The sequence below is a fragment of the Dermacentor variabilis genome, chromosome 1, assembly GCF_050947875.1.
Source record: "Dermacentor variabilis isolate Ectoservices chromosome 1, ASM5094787v1, whole genome shotgun sequence".
Classification (NCBI taxonomy): domain Eukaryota; kingdom Metazoa; phylum Arthropoda; class Arachnida; order Ixodida; family Ixodidae; genus Dermacentor; species Dermacentor variabilis.
The window spans coordinates 285,155,126-285,168,303 of NC_134568.1; positions in this window are offsets into that span (position 1 = coordinate 285,155,126).

A 13,178-nucleotide genomic window follows, 5' to 3' on the forward strand; every position below is an offset into this window, starting at 1 on the left:
ATTAGGATTTGATTTATCATACACGCGTAATGGACAAGTGGTGCAACAGAAGGTCCCCGCACTGATGTATGCGGACGACATAGTGCTACTATCGAACAATGCAAGCAAATTACAAACACTGGCCAATGTGTGTGGCAACGCAACGACAAATCTAGGCCTCAAGTTTAGCACAGAGAAATCGGGAACTATGATCTTTAATGAAGAGACGAGTAATTACGTGGTGTCAATTCAACAGCAAGTCATACCCATAGTCAAGCAATATAAGTACTTCGGCGTATGCATAAACAGAGGAAAGCCATACTCAAGCACCCCTCAAGATAATCTGAAAATAAAGGGCAAGCGGAATGCAGTAATAATGAAACATAGGGCACTTTGGGGCCACAATAAATATGAGGTGGTGCATGGAATCTGGAAAGGAGTCATGGTGCCAGCGCTGACGTTCGCAAATACCATTCTGTGTCTAAAATCAGACTATTATCGGGGTTGGAAGTTAACCAAAGATCGGTGGGTCGGTTGGCTTTAGCTCGAGCCTACGCCGAAACCACAAAGAGGCAGTGCAAGGGGACATAGATTGGGTCTCTTTGAAGTCAGCGAAGCGCAGATAAAAATTACTTTTAAAGACTCAGGAACATGGATCAGAATTAATGGGTGGCTAAAGTGCGCAAGTATTTGTACCTGAAAAGCGCGGACACGGAATAGAGGGAGAGGTGAAGAAAGCTGATAACCAAATACAGGGTAATTGAAAGTACATGGACAACCAGGAGTCATCAGGGAGAAAGTGAGATAAACCGAGACGCTTAATCGGATGCATAGAATTGAAACAAAAAGGACGATTGAGATTTACAAGAATGGAAAGAAAGAAATTAGAAGGGAAAATCTGTACGAGAACACAAAGGGTCGTGCCTTGCTATTTGAGGCTCGAGCCGGTTGCCTAAGAACAAAAAACATGCCGACGCAAATATTCGGAACTGGATGAGGCATGTGTATGCTGCAGCAGAAATCCGGAGACCACTCAGCGCATCCTGATGGAATGCGAAGGGATTCAACCAGCGAGACCAGTACGTAACGTACAATTTCCAGAAGCGCTTGGATTTAAAGTAGACGGAAGTATCAATCGGTCAGTAGTCTAGATAAGCAAGAGACGTCTAGAGTATTGGTGGAAAAAATGCGTGTAACAGACTGATACGACTGGATCCATTACAGGCATAGACAGCGGTACAAGGTAGATAAAGAAGATTAAAAAGATGTATACAAGAATGCTAGAAGGAAAAGCATGATTGCATACTGAGTAACTCAAGCAAGCTAGGTAACTATTTCTCCCCGCCCCGTTTCAAAGGGAATGCTAATAAATCATCATCATCATCATCACGGGCGGCGGGCGGCATAGATTTCTCATTGTATTTCCCAGGGAACAATTGAGGAGGCTCGCGTCACCCCTTTACCTGTCTATATACGATGCGAACCTCTTCGAGTTTTCCTGCGACTGCTGTGCCGTCATGGACGCCACCCCTTATCGACACTGCCCGACATACGGCCAGACTCACCTTTTTCAAGAGCCACTAAATGCCAAGAATCTGCCATACCGTCATACTTTGCCCCTGCTGACCTTCCACGTGTGCCCCCATGGGTAATGTCCAAAATACGGGTACGTCTATCTAGATATTCCCGGAATTCCTAAAAAATCGCGAATACCTACCGTCGGCCTCAGACATTTAACACATGAATATATGTCGAAAGAATATGACTCCTCGGTGAATGTGTATACAGACGGATCGGTCTCGTCGTATGCGTCATGGTGCGGCTTTCGTCGTGCCTGCGCATCAAGTCATTCGACGGTTTCGTCTGTGTAACAAGACGACTGCAACATCTACGGAACTAGTGGCAATCAGGGAGGCCATTCAATATATTTCGCGACAGCCTCCTCAAGTATGGACAGTCTTCAGTGACGCAAAATCGGCTCTACAACTACTTATAGTGGTGTTGAGAGAAAGCGCTTACAGAGTGTTGGCTCTTCAAACTGTCGAGCTCTACACTTTAGCGCGAGAAAACGGCCACCACATCACATTTCAGTGGATTCCGAGTCACTGTGGTGTACACGGCAACGAAATGGCCGATGCCGGAGCAAAGAAAGCGCCAGAAGAACCAGAGTCACTGCTTGCAATTCCTTTTTCAAGAGCGGACGCCAACTGCCTCCTCTCCAATGTCATCTGAAAATCGACAGAAAAACACTGGGACAATGCGGATAATCTCCACAGACGTCTCCAGAGATTGGACCCTACCATGAAATTTAGGCTACCACAGAAAATTCAACGCAGCTGTGCCAGTATTCTGCACAGGCTAAGACTGGGGGTAGCGTTTAAGCGCGGATACGTACACCTCATGCGACGCACCGAGCCTCCAGACTGTGAGTTGTGCAATGTGAATGAGGCTATAGGTCATGTGCTTTGTGACTGCCCTAAGTACGTGGAGGGGCGTCAAAAGTTGAACAACGACCCTACGCGTCTCGGCAGCCCACCGTTGTCGGAGGACGTTATTTTAGACCCTTGGCCAGACGCTCAATCGAGTTTCAAGGCCATCCAGGCGTTACTGAACTTTTTAAAAAGTACGGGCCTGGACTGTAAGCTTTGAGCATGCCAAATTGCTTTCCATATGTTTTACATCCTCCTTCTCTCGTCATCGTCACCCATCATGCACCTCTTTCTTCCCTCTTTCTTTCCCTCTTCCCCTTCCCACAACGCAGAGTAGCTGGCTAGAGGAATATACCTCAGGCCGACCTCTCTGCATTTCGTACAATTAAACTTATCTCTCTCTACCTAGAGGGAAATCTGGGGCTGCTGCGCTGTTGTATGCATGGGAATTCCGGTATATGGTGACTTCAGATTGGCCTCGGAAAGCCAGGACGCCTTGAAGACGGGCTTGGCTAGCAGCCTTCTGTCTGTTTAAATGATTCATTTCCTACTAAAACAGCACGTAAAGCGCTGAGTTAGCTCTATGATTCCAAAAAAGCGTGTTTCTTTTATAATTATGAGGACTTCTGGCCCGGTGTTCACTTATATCAAACGTAAAAAGTATCAGCGGGCTGCTTAAGTAGGAGGACAGACGACAAGATTCTCGCTCATTTTCGAACTGTTTGTCGTCTGTTCTTTCTTTCTTCGCTTAATTATGCATAGTAGGTGAGTAAACTTTATTGAAATATGCAATATGGGTAATGGACTGATGGGCTATAGTTGGTGAGCCAATATATTGAAGCAGCGCACTTAAATCTGACACGTATACTCACACATAAAAAAGGACATACACAGGCGCTGGTAGCGGCTCTGTATGTCATTTTTTACGTGTGCGTATACGTGTCAGATTTCGGTGCGCTGCTTTAATGTCATGTAATGTCGGTGAATGAAAACTTTTTATGAAGATTTTAATATAAGAACGCATCCCTTGTGTAGCCACATCCACTTTTAGACGAAGCATCGTACAACACCGGCCAACACAAGCCTCGCACAACCATACACTGTCATTCCCATGACGGCACAGCACTCGTTAGAAAACTCCCAAAGACGGTGACGCCAGATTTCCATCTAGGCATGGAGGAAGAAAAACGTTAGGAGGGAGCATGCATCGCGCAACGCGATTGAAGCCAAACCTGGTGACCCACCACGTGATCACACGTCAAAGTGCGCGGATAGTTTTAGTGTTCCCGCTCTGCAGGCAGAGCCATGCACGGCAGGGAAGCTGAACAAGCGCGCACCGAATAATAACAACTGGCATACTGGGAACCAAACGTCTCAGCAAATCTCGAATCTTGCTCCGTGATCTCGACGCAACAGGTCATGTGTTCGGCCACCGCTGAGCAAATGTATGGACTTCACGGAGCGTTCGCTTGCCAAGGCTGGCTGCGTGACGTAATGCTACCGTCTAACTTTTTCCTTCTTCCATGCGTCTAGGTATTATATATATATATATATATATATATAGGGAGAAACTCTATGGCGGGCAGTATCGACGGCTGGTGACCTAGCGCACGGTGTTTACGCGGTCGGTATATATACCGCGGTGAAACCACAGCCGGCACAATCATTTGCGTGAGCCTGACTTAGTGCTTAGTGCTTCAGGCAAGTGCGTGTATGCACTTGCCTGACACTAAAATTTAATGTACGAGTTTGAGCGGCAAATCTAAACAAACTGCAGCTAAATACATTGTGAATACGTAGCGCACGAAGACTTCTCTATTCATCTAATACATCGAAATGCTGGCGTGACCGATAGGGAAGGTTAGTTGCAGGAACGGGCAGCGAAGTGCTGGCGTGACCGTCTATGACGCACGGTCACGCCAGCACTTCGCTGCCCGTCCCTGCAATTAACCTTCCCTATCGCCGCCATATCAGCGCCGACAGACAGAGACAAAATGGCCCCAGGCATTTGCAATGCCAGCCTTATTGCTTGTCGTCTGCTACCTACACTAATCGAAACTGCGGTGTAGAAAGTGTAGTTTTCATGCTACACTACTGCTAAAATAAAGGGCATTGTGTAGGTGGGCGGATCTGCACTTTTTATACACAAGTCAAGAAAAATGGCGACTGCCTACGTACGCTAGCCCTATTAAAAATAGCCCTATCATTTTACTACTCCACTCTAGTACGGTACGCGATGACGGTGACGAGCAAACGCTGTAATGATTGGGGGCTCAATCCCACCGTTCGTAACCAGTTGTCAAGATTGGAGTCTGGCATTAATTAGAAGGTAGCTGGCCCATGCTGTCGTCCAACTTATCCACGCTGAGGACGTTGTTGAAGGGAAGGACTGCTTCTCATCGAGAACAAGGAATATGAGTTTATTTACAGTATCTACATCAGGACGTTGCAGTTCATCAGTCTAGTATGACTGCGAGAGAAAGTACACTGAGCAGCCGCACAACAGCGGTTTATAAACACTCGGTCCTCCCTTGATCCCAAGGTGAGGGAAACGTTCGACCAGGCACTGTGGGCGAGCCGACCAGGCACCGTAGGCGGGAGGGCTTACACACACATTTCCGCACAGGTTCACGGTCCCCAACCGAGGTCAGGTGGTCTTCGCGGAACTCGGGGCTTACGTCAATAAAGGCGCATTTTATTCCCCCGAGCTGACCCCCGCAGCGCGCCCGCCGGTTGCCCATTGTCTTGCGTCTTGAACGGCGCGTTCAAGACGCAACGGCGAGGGCCTCGAACTACGTTTCCTCGCGGACTCCCTCGTTCACAGCAGACCAGGTTGGCGGTGGCGGGTTCAGGCACAAAGCCTGCTTCCTCACACTCATCTTGGCTCCAGCGACGGAGAGTCGAGGACGCGCGTATTGTTCTCCACACACAGTCGACTTAGTGACGCCGTGGCTAGAGGTTTGCGTTGGCGTTCCAGGAAAAGTTGACGCCCGCTGCCGCAACTGGCTGGCAAAATTTGCACTTCAGCGGGCCGTTCTTAACAACGCCAACTATAGACGCCGAGCCGACAACACGGCATGGGTGAACATATTTAGAGGAGCGCTCGCCCCTGTTGTCGGCTAAGTAAACAGTAAGGAACAGCTGAGAAAGAGTATAGTACTGCAAATAAAGGGAAGCCCCGCTGTATCATTCATGTAAACGTGGCTTATAGTTACTACACCGAAACATTTCTTGCTGTGATGTATCACCGACGCCGACGTCCGACTACCTGTTTGCACCAACGGCCTCCGGTCATACAGCCGTTTCGGGACTCCGACGCGGGTTGCGTTTCGCTCTAATAAAAATGCCTTGAGTGAACTCTGTCCCATAAGCTGCGTTTAGCAGATCTAAGACTGCGAGGCATGGGAAGGCAGGTGCTTGCTCAAGGAAAATATAGTTCGCATGTCTGCTCTTAAGCCGTATCTGCGCAGTCTTGCGCAACAACGGACACTGGAGGCATTGGTGGCAGATGACAAAGCGCGGACGGATACATTTTGATGTATTCGCCTTCCTCATTGGCAGAAGTGTCTGTAGCTTCCAGAGCTGCGCGGAGCTTCTAATACAGAGTAGTACAGCGACCGTGGTACAGTCTAGAACACCGCCTTATGTCTTGGCTACGACCATGGTGTAGCTACGACTACGCCTTCCGGCAAAAAAAAAAAAAAGAAAAGCCGACCGGATCATGGTGCAGGCGGACTTATTTTTGAACCTTCCGCAAGATATTAAATATGACCGTTAGCCACTTAGAACATCACGCGCAAGCAGTGCACCAATCACAGACGCTAATAAAATATAATAGAGAGAGTAAGCGCGAGAGTGAGGAGGACGGCGCAAAGAACAATTAGTGGTGCTACCTTAGAAACTTCTTTATCTAGGCACCTTAAGTGGAACGCGTGCGTGAGAGAGAAACCCGTCTGCATACGTGCCTCACACATAATGGGTCTCTGCGGCGGCAATATATACGGTGAGTCGCTACATTTCTCCAATCATAATCGCATTTACGCTGACATTCATCGTAAGATTTCTTCTTTCAGAATTTATTTTTTGTCTCACATTTACTGACATAATACCGGGCACCTTTTTCCCGGACAGCTCTCTGATTGCCTGTTATCGCGCCTTTGATACCCGACAGTACGCGAAAAACATGGCGCGCTTTCCAAATCACCGTGGGCTCGCGCAGGGGGCAACTTGCTGCAACGTGACCGTTTTATAGCGTAGCTCTTAGGCGCCCGATCCTGCGTAGAGCGGCGGCGTCCCTCGGCGTCCCTCGGCGTAACCGAGCGACCGAGAACAGCGAAGGATGAGAGAGCGAACGCGGAGCGCAGCGGGGGATGAAATACGGCGAGAGCAAAATGAGCGCAAGGAGGAAAGCGGAGGATAGTATGGCGAAAAGGCAAGGAGGAAAGCGGAGTGCCGGACGAGACATGCTTCACGACGGCGACCAGGCATGCGGCGAGCACGTCCACCTATACCATATATGGAAACAAAGCGCTGGCGTGGGCTTCGGACCCGCTGCGCACGCGCTAGTTCTCCTGCGCCGCTGCCGCTATAGAATGCGCTCCGCGCGAGCCACGCGTTCTTAACAATGAGCTACGCAACCGGTGGTAATGCTTCGTCTGCCGCTGCTGCTGTCGTTCAGAATCAAATTCTTAGCCACAATATATCGCGAATTCAAAACACCTAAACAGCTGCGCTCAAAATTCGCATTATGGAGTATCGTGATCGTCGGTGAAAATTTTTGGCCTGCATCCCTTTGTCGTAGGTCAAGCATGGTCTTGCGAAATAAAATAATTCTTGGGAACTGAACTCCTTCCTTAAAAGTTTAGTTACTGTCTAAAAGTAGCTGACTACAGGGGGTGCTACGCCGACAATACGACGGAAATACGTGTGGTTGCTGCTTTCCAAAAGCAGGTTTCTCTGGTTTACTTACATTATTCGAAGAAAGAGGGGTCAAAGTTTTGTTATCGATGGAAGACGCAGCACAGTGCGTAATCAAGCATATTAGTCCGTACCTAAGTCCACGCAGTTAACAAATTTTATTTGAACCACGTAAACATTCCAGGATGCGGTCTTGAGAAGAAACTTCAAATTCACAGCACACTAGTCTGGCTCCACTCGTCTCTCGCGAGGTTGCACTGCACACTTTCAAGTTCACACAGCTGTCAGCCAAAGAAAATGGAACACAAGAACATCGTGAAATATTGGCTAGGTATGCGCAAAAAGGCATTGTCCTTCCCTTTTCTCATTCAAAGGAAGCAGTAACAAGGCATAAAAAAAATGCTTATCTTCCTCCTTATCTGTTTCCTGGAAGGACCTTGGCACCGTAAATCAGTCCAAAGCACTCATCACGCTGCTTCAGCCGATATTCGAGGCACCATTAATGGGAGAGGGGACAGCACAGGAACGCATGAAGAGGTCCGATATGATCCACGGAAGAAGCAGCAAAAACGGGATCACAAAGAACGGACTTGAAGTTCATGCGCAGCGATCGGCAGTGTGGTGCGCCATGTTGAAAGTAGGAAACTGTCGCGGGTCGTCCGTGTAGTTGACTGGTCGAAGGCAGCCGCCGGCGCCAGTCTGCGTGCTAGCCATCTCAAATTTTGACCCTGGAACAGCGTCAGGCTCATATACCGCCCCAGGTTCAAGCTGCGACCGCGATGCCGGCCCCGTACCAAACATTGTGTCATGCTGACACTCGCCTTCGGTGAAGATGTTCGGGAAAACCAGTTGCTCACCCGGTGGTCGTCGGTCAGTCATGGTGCAATATATGGCTGCAGTAGACACGTACTCCTTGAAGTGGTGCGACGTTGGCACTGGGTCTTGCTTGGCAGCGGCAGCCTGGATGCCGACAATGGAACACACGCGGAACGGAAGCAACGCGGCTGCGCGTGCCGTCAGTTGCACGCTTCTTCGAATAAGCTCCACGTGCTCGTGCCACCACCAGGCTTCGACCGAAGCTCGTTCGCCACGGGCCTAGCAAAAGAAATCAAAGAAATAAACAAAAACCGTTGCCCCTCTCGCTCGTTCCTAGCCACAAAGTAAATGCATAGAATAGAGTTTCATACAATAATTAACTCTGGCGTTAGAGTCTTTCGAAGTTGTAAGCGGGCTCACAGAATAAAGAACCAAGGAAGCTGATTCAGCTTGCATGAGAATGATGGATTCGCCTAAACTTCGTCCTTTTAAGGCTTCAAACGGCTTCTTCACTTCGTAAACACATCATTGCAAATTAGGTTCTCTGTCATAAATAATTCAATAAATACAATTAATATCGCCAGAAGACAGGATGCGAACACACGACGGCAAATTACACAAGCCCGATATTGAAACAATTACGCCAAGGACGCATGTATCGACAGGCGGCATAGGACGAGACGTTCATTGAAGGATCGCCAGCCGTTGGTGCGCAGGCGCGAGTACGAGCGTGTGTGAGAGAAAATCTGCGGGCTTTTGCTCCTTGAATATATGAGTCTGCCTAGGCACTACGGAGGAAGTCTCTTAGCGCGTGTTGTATGCGATTGTCCCCTAGACATGCGTGCATTGCGGAGTGGGGTCGAGTTTACGCTCCGACGCTGGCTGCCCGCGCGGTGAGGCAGTGGGCACGGAGGCCCCATTCGGTGATCGCTGTGTTTGAAGGTACGTCGGACAGACTTTCTCACGCTTGCGGCGCTGGTGCTGAGTCAGTCATGCAGCATTAAACCTTTCTTACCCCTCGCGGTGCTCTTTCTTAAAAAAACAAAAACAAAAGAGGAACAGATTTTTCCGGGGGAGCAGTAGGGGCCGTATAGTAGAGGCCCGGTGGTGCAGTATCTTCGCTCCTGGTAGGCTTTTCGTATGCTGCTGTCCGCGACTTTTCAGGAGCATTTTTGAGTTGTCCTCTTTGAGTGAAATAAACGCACAGCGTCTTAGCAACTGCGATTGAACGCCACTGTCTGGGGTCACGTCGTGAGGATTACTGGCTCTGCGTCTAGCCCACGTTAGGTTAGGTTAGCTGAGGTTTAGATTAGATTTAGGTTACCTTAGGTTAGGTTACGTTAGCGTAAAATGCGGAAGGGTGGCGCGGCGTATTCTGACGGTGGTTACGCCGTGCGGATTTCTGTCTGCGTCTCGGCCACGTTGGGTTAGGTTAACGTTAGGTTAGGTTAGGTTCGCGCAAAGGCTCGGGGTGTTAAGCTGGCGAAGCCTCTTGCAAAATACAATATAGAGCCCTTGAACGATGGCAGCATAACATACCTGAAAAATCCGAAGACTGTTAGCTGCATTGACGTCACATTTGCATCAAGTTAAGTGGCCCCTATGTTCGGATGGTGTACATATCTCGAGACTCGAGGTAGTGATCACTACCCGATCCTAATCTCTGCCCTTCATTTTCGGACGTCGCCCAGAAAAGTGAAACTAAAGTCGGTAGACTGGGAAGCTTACACAGCAGCCGTAGACAAAGGGATCACAGCCTCGACTACGAATGCAGAATTAATACCGACAATAGCTCATTACCTCAAACAAAGTACCCGCTCTGCCACTAAGCATTGTAATGTACCAACTAACGACGAGGAATTCGAAAGGTTTTGTGCCATTCGAAGGCGTGCCGTAAGGAAGGCTCTACGTTTACTAAGAATATCGAAGACCTCAGGCGTTGTCGATGGGCACAAAGACATATACGACGTTACCTCCCCAAACTGAACTGAAATAGGTGGAGGGACTTTTGTGGGACACTGGAAATACGACAGCCGCTGAGCAAAATCTGGCGAGTCGTCAGAGGCATTCGCAAAGAGCCGCAACAGCTTTATCCCTTTATCGTCCTCTCATTACATGAGCGCGCATCCCTGAAAGAGGTGGCAGAGCAGTACTGCAGGCTCCTTTCCAACGGGGCACACCCTTCTCGGCAAATTGCAAGTCATGAGCCTAGTCCACCTCGAGCTACCCTTCCTGACTTAGAATTACCATTCACAATCGAAGAGCTCACGGCAGCAATCGGCGGCATAAACAAGTGATCATCACCTGGCCATGACGGTGTGAGTTATGAAGCGCTCGTAAATCTATGCCACACATCTCGCCTACGCCTTCTGGATTACTACAACGCCTCATGGGGGGAGGGGAGGGGGGATAACTGGGGAGGTTCCTACGGAATGGAAGCTTGCGAAAGTTATTCCTATATTGAAGCCAGGAAAGCAGCCGACAAATTACGCCTCCTTCAGACCCATATCTCTGCTTAAGCTGCGTAGGAAAGCTATTCGAAAGAATGATTCACAAACGAATAAGTTTGCTCCTGGAAACTACAAAAGTTTACCCGGAGGAAATGAATGGCTTCCGACAAAATAGGTCCACAATTGATAATGTCATTGCCTTGGTTTAATCAATTGAAGAGGAATTGGTCTGTGGAAACACACCTACTGCATTATTTTTGGACATTTAAGGCAGCATATTGTCACGTGGTAGTGATGGTGAAGAAAGCAGCCAAACTGGGAAAGACGAAACTAGCGTTTTATTGGGCGAACTTGTGCCCTCAAAACAGGCTACACTCAAAGAACGTCGACAGCGGCAAACGAAGTCGGCGATCGTCGAAAATCTGATCAGCGGGTCAAGTGCGTCGGCTTTTCTACATCAGTCGTCGAATGTTACAGAGTAATCGCTGGGACCCACGTGTCTTCCACAAAGTTCTACATTATTCACGTCGCGCACACATGCAATGAGATTACACAAGGTTCGGTCACAGACAGCGGATGGAAGCATCGATAACATTCAAGAAACTTCCGATACATGCAGGCACGCCCTGCGCTGTGCGATAACATTTGTTAGGCGGTGAAACGTGTCGCCCGATAGAGACAAACAAGTACACGTGTCAATACCCCCCTCTTAAAAGGCATCGACTCGATGCTGCAAACGAAAGTAATAAAGAAAAACACTCGCAGCAACGAGAACAACAAAATAAGGAAGTTCGTCAGCGTCCGTAAAATGCTTTAAGATGCACCACGTGGACCACTTCAGATCGTGCGCGGCGCTGCTGTGAATGCAAAATGCCGTTTGGCACGACCTCATAGTCCAGTGCGTCAATACGACGAATGACCTTGTGTATATATATATATATATATATATATATATATATATATATATATATATATATATATATATATATATATATATATGTATATATATATAGGGCCCGAAATAGCGTCGCAATAGTTTCTCACTCAGTCCTCGTCGGCGTATCGGGGTCCAAACCCAAACACGGTCGCCGGGCTGGTACTCGACGAAGCGTCGTCGGAGGTTGTAGTGTCGGCTGTCGGTACGCTGCTGGTTCTTGATCCGTAGGCGGGCGAGCTGTCGGGCTTCTTCGGCGCGTTGGAGATAGGTAGCGACGTCAAGATTCTCTTCGTCAGTGACGTGCGGCAGCATGGCGTCGAGCGTCGTCGTCGGGTTCCTGCCGTAAACCAGCTTAAACGGCGTGATCTGTGTTGTTTCTTGCATCGCCGTGTTGTAAGCGAATGTTACGTACGGCAGGACGGCATCCCAGGTCTTGTGTTCGACGTCGACGTACATTGCTAGCATGTCAGCGAGGGTCTTATTCAGGCGCTCCGCAAGACCATTCGTCTGTGGGTGGTAGGCAGTTGTCCTCCTGTGCCTTGTCTGACTGTACTGCAGAATGGCTTGGATGAGCTCCGCTGTAAAGGCCGTTCCTCTGTCGGTGATGAGGACCTCTGGGGCGCCATGTCGCGCAGCAGGATTTCTCAATGAAAAATTTCGCCACTTCGGCTGCGGTACCTTTCGGCAGAGCTTTTGTTTCAGCGAAGCGGGTGAGGTAGTCCGTCGCCACTACGATCCACTTACCTCCGGATGTTGACGTCGGAAAGGGTCCCAAGTCCATCGCGATCTGCTGAAACGGTCGGCAAGGAGGCTCGATTGGCTGTAGTAATCCTGCTGGCCTTGTCGGTGGTGTCTTGCGTAGCTGACAGTCTCGGCATGTCTTGACGTAACAGGCGACGTCGGCGGTCAGACGCGGCCAGTAATACCTTTCCTGTATCCTCGACAGCAATCGCGAGAATCCGAGATGCCCAGCGCTTGGATCGTCATGAAGGGCGTGCAGTACTTCTGGCCGCAGCGCTGACGAAACAACAAGAAGGTAGCTGGCGCGGACTAGTGAGAAGTTCTTTACGAGCAGGTTGTTTTGTAACGTAAACGAACACAATCCGTGCTTAAATTCCCTAGGTACTACGTCGGTGATCCCATCCAAATACTCGACGAGGCATTTTAGCTCCGAGTCTGCTCGTTGCTGTTTAGTGAAGTCTTCCGCGCTTATTCATCCTCGTCTTCTTGCGGCGGGGGATCGATGGGGGCGCGTGATAGATTACCGTGAGGTCATATTCTTGCAGTCTGAGGCTCCACCTCGCCAGCCGTCCTGAAGGGTCCTTTAAGTTAGCTAGCCAACACAACGCGTGATGGTCGCTGACGACTTTGAATGACCTGCCATATAGGAAAGGGCGGAATTTTGCTGTAGCCCAAATGATGGCGAGGCATTCCTTTTCAGTCGTAGAATAATTGCCTTCCGCTTTTGACAGCGACCGGCTAGCATAAGATATCACCCGTTCATGTCCGTCTTTCTTCTGGACTAGGACGGCACCGAGGCCTAGGCTACGGGCGTCAGTGTGGATTCCGGTATCGGCGTCTTCGTCGAAATGTGCAAGTACCGGCGGCGACTGCATGCGTCGTTTTAGTTCTTGAAATACGACGGCCTGC